General features: G+C 42.5%; 1 long non-coding RNA gene across 1 annotated transcript; it reads right to left on the bottom strand.

Annotated features, from left to right (window-relative positions):
• Positions 1 to 1,715: 1,715 nt before the first annotated feature.
• Positions 1,716 to 6,434, bottom strand: LOC115527741. Its single transcript, XR_003973005.1, has 2 exons — positions 6,155 to 6,434; positions 1,716 to 3,028 (listed from the first exon to the last, which is right to left on the bottom strand). It is a non-coding gene; the product is annotated as an uncharacterized LOC115527741 (long non-coding RNA).
• Between the last annotated feature and the right edge of the window lie 1,283 nt (positions 6,435 to 7,717).

Genomic DNA, 7,717 nt, shown 5'->3' with positions numbered 1-7,717 from the left:
TGTAACCTTCAAAGGAAAAAGAGACCTTCTCTCACCTAAGAGTTTCAGCAGAAGTCCCAGGGTTACCAGCTGGAGCTGAGTGCCCATCCCTAAACTTGTTACCTGCACGTGGGGGATGCCATATGCTTATGAGGCCCCACTCCTGGTCCCAAGATGTGGGCAGCCCTACCTGCACAACACTAATAAAAAGTGGGAATTGGGACAGCACCCCAAGGGAAAAGCAGGAAGGTGCACACAGAGTAAGGGGAAAAGGATTTTTTGTTTCATTTTGTTTTATTTTGACAAACAACAAATAGCCACATTAGCTACCAAGACTCAGATGGTATTATGAAGAATGAACTTGGAAATAGCTAAAAGTCTCTGGACCCTCTGTGGGCCCCCTGTGGCATTTGTTCTTGAGCTCAAGGATCCAAGACTATATCAATGAGAAGACACAATGTGCATCCTTCATTTATTTAACAACTGTTTATTGAGTGCCATCCCAGAGTGAGGTACTGGGGGTACAACGGCCAGCAAGAAATACACATGTGGTAGGAGATGGGGTGGGGAATGATAATAACAGTGCGTGGTCAGGAAGTGTCATTAGGTGACAGACACTATGATAAACTTATGTATTTTTAAGGGTGTCATGGGAGCACAAAAGAAGAAATCCTAGCATAGAGTTGGGGGATCATGGAATGCTTCTAGAGGAAGTGAAATCAAAGCTGACATTTGAAAACCGGGTAGGAGTTTGGCTAGTCTGAGGGGGAAGTCGGGTAGTTCAAGCAAAGGAAACAGCACGTGCAACATCCCCAAAACAAGAAAAAGTACTGTGTTGTAAAGGAATAGAAAGACTTACATAAAGCCAAATCATTTATTAATATAAATATCCTCAAGGGCGAAAACTGTATCTTACTTAACTCGCTTTGTGATCTCAGGTCATTTGAATCCTCTGGGTCTCCCTCACAAAGTTGTTATAAGGATCGAAAGTAATAATGCATGTGAAATACTTCATAAATTTTAAATCCTCTACAACGTAAGGCACATGTAGAGAACTAAAAGAAACACACAGAATCATAAAATCCTGAGTAATTAAGAAAAATGGCTCTATATCAGTGGGCTTCTGAAGAAAAACATGCTATAGCTTTATGATGTTGTCTGGTCACTAAGGCTTCCTTTTACTCACTGGAGGGTTTAAACTTTAGTCTATACTGTAGTTATTAGACTTATATCCTATAGTCTGTATACAGTGAAGACTGGGCCACATGTTCTCCTCATCAGCAGCCAGAAATTTAACGAAAGGAAATGGGCAACACGGAAGACTGTACACCCTAAACAAACAATGGAAGTGCTCAAAAAATGTGGGTCCTACACAGTGTTGTAAAAGCATCTTTGGCAGGATAGAGGGATCCTGTGATTTTAAAAGGAAAGGAAGAGAAATTTCGCTTGCTAATGTTCTAAAAGTATAATCAACGAAAAAGATGTACTTGGAAGATATCTGAAAGGGAAAAGAGAAATACAAGGCATGAAATGACTACAGCAGGTCACAGACTATGAATCTATGAGAAGAAGTACAGGAAATGGTTTGGGGACTCGTACTCTCAAAATGTCAACATAAGGTATGTTTAAATTGTAACTTAGGCCAGAGAGTCATGAATAATCAGTTTGTCTTGGAGAATTCTGGAATTATAAACAAAAGGATACAAAGCATGGCCCAAGGTAAATATTGACATGACTGAAGAGGAACTAGAAAAACTTTTAATGAAGCCAAAAATACTGCATCTGGCGAAGATGTTTCACATTCTTATAATAAACACTCGGATACAAGAAGTTTAAGGACGATGGGGAGGAATTATTGTCCAGTAGGTTGAAAAATTGAGTTAGAACAAAGGCTTTTTCCAATTTAAAACAGTAATACTATGAAAACATAAATATTAATTTTTAAAACCGTGTTATTTCTTAAAATAAAGATAATTGTCTCTGCCAAACACCTATTTGCCCAAAATATGAGAGGATTAGTATTCACATCCTGAGAGAGCCACCCAATTTATATTGTGGCAGATGATGTGCTGGGGATTCTTCCTCAACTCCCAGCTGCCCAGGGGCGAGGCGGTCTGGGAAGTCCCTCCTGCCTAGGCACGGGTCCCCCGCCCCCACAGTGACAAACCTCCCCATCAGCTGAAACACATCCCCCATCAAGGAGACTGAGGGAAGGACTGCTCTTATTCCCCCAGGTTCACACCTTGCTTCCTTCCAGAGGATGTTCAGGTAGGGTAACCTGAAACTCAGAATAAACAGAAGCCCATTATTGCTGCTTAGTGGGAGCCAGTGTAGGATCTTGTCAGCAGAACAGCACCATGGCAACCAGTTCTTCAAAGCGTTTTTTAAAAATACAAGTCAAATTTCATCTGGAAACATCCCAATTACCCAATTAGACTAAGCTGCGAAGTCTTTTTAGAATAATCTCAGATCATAAGTGAGTGAATAGCTCAAACCCAAACCATTGCTTTCTGATACCCAGAAAATGCAAGTGGTGGGTATTGTATTCTGGTAGAAAGACTGTTCTCTGTTAGCAGGAGGAAGGGGACCAGTCTGCATTTCCACAGGGTTCTCAATGCTAACATAATATATAACTATATCCCATTGGGAGCCATGAGATTCTGGTTTTATTTTTCCCATCTTACAGAATGGAAAACTAAGGAACTGTAAGTAGTCTCATCCCCAACAGGCCACAGAAAGTCTGGGGTGGGGTGAATCTGGCTTTCTCCTGCTGTGTGTGTGTGTGCATGTGTGTGTGTGTGCACACGTGTGCACACACGTAGCTCCAAAGAGTTGGCAAATTCAGGCTCCAAGCCCTGTAGATTCCACCTCTGAGATGACTCTACCTTCCACCTCTTCTCTCCACCCTTTCTTGGTACTGGTCAGAAACGTTCAGTGTTGACCACCTGGGCCACTGTAGTCTTTTCGTGTTGTTGCTGGGAATGCCTCCAAATGCACAGGTCAGATCATGGGCTCCCCAGTGCTCAGAGGACCAAAGCTACGCTGTAGCCTGTAAAAAAAAAAGTTCACTGTGCTAAGGATGGCAGTCAATGTCTCCTTGATGCTGCATATTAATAGAATGAAAAGAATTGTCCACTCTACCCTCATCCACCAACCCAGCACACCATGAGCCATCAACATTCTATTCATTTCCTGAGATGTTCTGTCAACGTAGAATTAACCTATCTACCTGGGCTTCTTATCACTCACTCCTCAAGGCCCAGGCCGAGATCATGAGTATTTCCCTAATGCCTTACAACTGTATCTCTAAGACCTGAGAGACACTTGTCATATGCCAGGCTCTGTGCAAAAGCCTTTTCCATGCACTGTCCCATTTCATCCTCACAGCTATCCTATGGGGTGGGTACCCCTACTGGCCACATTTCACAGATGAGGAAACAGAAGCATGGAGCACAGAGGCGACGTGGCCATCATCACAGATGGTAGGTGGCAAGCCTCACTCCAGAGCACCGAGAGTCCCTTGGCTGTGCTCTCCCTCTTTGGAGGTGATGTTTGCTCTGCACCCCCACTCTACTTTGACCCTCAAAGGGAGTGCATTTATTTCCCGCTCCTCTCCGATATGTATAGTGGTAAGCCTCTCTGGACCCAGCTTCCTCATCTGCAAGCTGGAGATAATAACTGATTATACAGTTTTGTTTTCCAAGGACCACATGAGCTACTCTGTTAAAAGGAAACACTTGGAACTATGCCTGGCACACAGCAGGCACTGGATGAATATCAGATATTAATTGATTAGACTAGTGCTTCTCCAACAAGAATTGGAGCTCCCTTGTCCAGCTTATATTGGTATTTCCCAGACCTCCGAGCCTAAAGTAGTACTCTGCACAAGTTGAGCACGAGGTAAATGGATATTCAAATATTAGTTGAATGTGTCATTATGAATGGATGCAATGTATTTATCACTCCTCTTCCTGTCACAGTTAAAATAAAACCTACGGTCTCCACCCCACCCTACCAGGCACTCTCTTCCCTGGCATCTGACTACTGGCTCATTTCTTCCTTTCTCCCTCTCCCCCCATCCACTTCCTGTGACCACCCTGCCATTCCTCAAACGCACCCAACACGTTCCTTCTCAGAGGCTCTGCTATAACCTCTCCCTCACTCTGCTATGTTTTTCTTAGAACTTGACAGTTTCTTCCATATCTATTTATGCATTTATTATCTACCCTCCCCGTTAGAATGGGAGCTCCATGAGAGCAATAAGTGGTCTGGCGCACGGCTATATTCCCTGTGCCCAGACAGTGAGTGACACAGAGCAGATGTTCATTGATGATCAAATGAATACATGAATGAACAAATCAATTTTCAAACCCCATAACAATGTGGAAAGGTACATGACATTTTACAGATTAAAAAATAAAAAAAACTGGGGCTTCTAGGGGGCTCAGTCGGTTAAGTGTCCAATTCTTGACTTTGGCTCAGGTCATGTTCTCATGGTTCATGAGTTCAAGCCCCGCATCGGGCTCTCTGTTGAGAGTTCAGAGCCGGCTTGGAATTCTGTCTCCTCCCTCTCTGCTCCTCCCCTTACTTGTGCTGACTTGCTCTCTCTCTCCATCTCTCTCTCTCTCAAATAAATAAACTTAAAAAAATAAAAAATAAAAATAAATAAAAATTAAAAACTAGGATGCAGAGATATTAAGCAATTTTCCCAGAGGCACACATTTAGGAAAGGCAGAGCCTGAATTTTATCCATGTCTCTCTGATCCCAAAATTCATTCCAGAGTCTCCTAATCTTAAGGCATTCAGGTGCCACCTTTAAGAGCTTTGCCATGTTCCACAAAACATCTGAGCTAATATTTACCTCACATTTTTATTTAAGTCACTCATACCTTATGCAAATAATTTTATTTTAAAAGAAAAGCAATGATTTCCATGGAATAAATCACACTGAAATAGATGTGTATCCATTAAAATTCAAAATATTCACCGGTGTATTCTGAAGCAGGGCCACGCCTGCTGCATTTGAAAACATGCACCCTGCCTCTCTCTGCATAACCCTGGTGGGGGCTGGTCCTGAAACCCTCAGCCCAGGGTCAGAATCCTCTACACCTCACAGTCTGTATTCTCAGTCCTTCTCCTTCACTCAGCCTCCTGCTCACAAATCATTCTGCTTTTTCGTGGAACATTCCTCATTGAGAGAAAGCCAGAAAGAAGCCTTTAAAATACACACACACACACACACACACATCCCGCGTGGGAAATTCAGGCAAGCCTATGAACACTCTAGCTCCCCAAATGAAAGCAAAAGCAGGATGCAGGAGGTGGGGAGAGAGACATTAATTGAAAACTTGAGGTTGTCAAGCCACACTGAAGAAAATCTCTCCGAGTTAAAGATCGGGGACATTTTTTTTTTTTTAATAGAAAGTGGCTTCTATCAAAGCTTGATTGGTTGGTCAAAATCGCTAGTCATCCCGAAAATAATTGCCTGGAAGAAAGCACTGAGTGACCTGTCTGCTTGGAAAGGAGCAGCTCGCGCCGACAGCGAAGGCACCCCTCCAGCCGTCCTCCCCTTCTGCCCATTGGGGCCCTGGCCAGGATGCACTGAATCTGCTTAAGGAAGCATATTGCCTCATTATTTTCTGCTCCGACATGCATGCATATTTCTCATGGATGTTAACTCTCAACAACATAGAGGACGTGTTTGTGCTCTTTGTTTCCGCAGCCTTTTCATCTCGATGTCAGCGTTTTAAAAATATTCAGCCTATACTCCTCTTGGTGCAGCATGAGAAACAAGGAAGAGGGCCATGGGCCTGTTGAGGGCGAAGCTACTGCAAACAGGCCAGTGCCTGGCTCTCCCCTCAGTCCGCAGAGGGTCTTCTTCTGCCTGCATCTGCTCCTGTCCCATCTCCTTCCTGGCACCACAGTGCCATCGAAAACGCAGATATGACCACAGCTCCTCTTGGACAAGAAGTCTTCAACATTCCCTACTGCCAACGTGAGAAAACTCGTCTTCCTTGATGTGATGTGCGAGGCCTCCCACCATCTAGCCCTGGCCTACCTCTTCTAAGCTCTTCTCACAGATCATTCCTGCATCTGCTAGAAGCACTTCCTGTTACCTCCTACCCCTGGGCCTGCCCATGTTGCTCCTACAGGGCCACCTACAAGGCCCACTTACCTCCTCTCCTCACGTCCTCTGTCGGCCTTCGAAACTCCTTTTCCTCCTGTAAGACTCTGCTCCGTGAAGCCTTCTCTCACCAACCCCCTGCCCAAGTCAACTGACTTAGGGAAGAGAAATGCCCAGAGCCTTAGAGAAATATCGTCTCATTAGGCTTCAGCCTTGTGTCAAAGGCCGACTTGTACTTCCAGCAGCCCACACAGATCCCCAGCTTTCCTGAGTTTTTATGTTATTTAAATCTGTGACACATATCTGAACACTTCTTTTCCACCACAGATTTGAAATAATGCCAAGAATTCTGACCAAGTCATTCTCTTCCAGGAATCTGTCCTGAGGAAATAATCAAAAAGCTGGTTAAACATTTATGAACACAGACTCTTATTGCAGCATTTTTTATAATTACAAAAAGAAAATTTTAAAAAGGGAACAATCTAAGTGTGTAACAGCAGGAGGTGGTTATATAAGATATATCCATACGGCCATTAAAAATATTTTAAAGAAGGGGCGCCTGGGTGGTTCAGTCAGTTGAGCTTCTGACTTTGGCTCAGGTCATGATCTAAGGGTTTGTGAGTTTGAGTCCCGTGTCAGGCTCTGTGCTTACAGCTCTGAGCCTGGAGCCTGCTTCAGATTCTGTGTCTCCCTGTCTCTCTGCCTCTTTCCCACTCATTCTCTCTCTCTCTCCCTCTCTCTCTCCCTCTCTCTCTCTCTCTTAAAAATAAATAAAAATTTAAAAATTTTTAAAAATATTTTGAAGAATATTTAAGGACATGGAAAAATGCCTATGAAATAATATCAACTTAAAAAGTAAAATCTAAAATTACTTGTAAAATATGATCCCAGGTTTATAAAAGATTATATATATATATATATATATATATATATATACACAGAGAGAGAGAGACAGAGACAGAGAGAATATATACATATAATTCTATATATATTTTCTCTCTCTCTCTCTCTCTCTATATATATATATATATGTGTATATATACACACGTATATATCAAAATATCAAAATAATGAGTAGCATGGACTCCAGAACCAGGCTTCCTGGGTAAGTGTCATCCTCTGCTCTTGGGAATATTACTTAACCATTCTTCACTTTACTTTCCTTATCCATAATATGGGATAATAATAGAACATTTCATGTAGGGGTATCATGTTGATTAAATTAGTAAAGAGTATGAAATTATACCTGGCAAACCATAGGTGTTATATACATGTCGGTCAACTCTTATATATTGAAAAAATACTGCCCTTTCTGGATGGTGAAGCTGCAAGTGATTTTTATTCTTGCTTTTATATTACTCTATCCCTTTTTTCCCCAAATCACCTATTACTTTATAATCATTCTTTAATCTGAAATATATATGATGTTTTTAAAGAAGTACAGCTCCATTTGAATTCTGTTATTCTTGACTCCTAGGGTTCAGGTATGGATTCCTTCTTTCCTTCCTTCCTTCTTTTCCTTCCTCCCTCCCTCCCTTCCTCCCTTCCTCCCTTCTTTCCTTCCTCCCTTCCTTCTCTTCCTTCCTTCCTTCCTTCCTTCCTTCCTTTCCTTCC

Source organism: Lynx canadensis, chromosome D2 (genome assembly GCF_007474595.2).
Source record: "Lynx canadensis isolate LIC74 chromosome D2, mLynCan4.pri.v2, whole genome shotgun sequence".
In the NCBI taxonomy this organism is placed as follows: Eukaryota; Metazoa; Chordata; class Mammalia; order Carnivora; family Felidae; genus Lynx; species Lynx canadensis.
The sequence above is the reverse complement of the archived record's forward strand: the minus strand, read 5'-3'. Positions and strand labels throughout refer to the sequence as shown.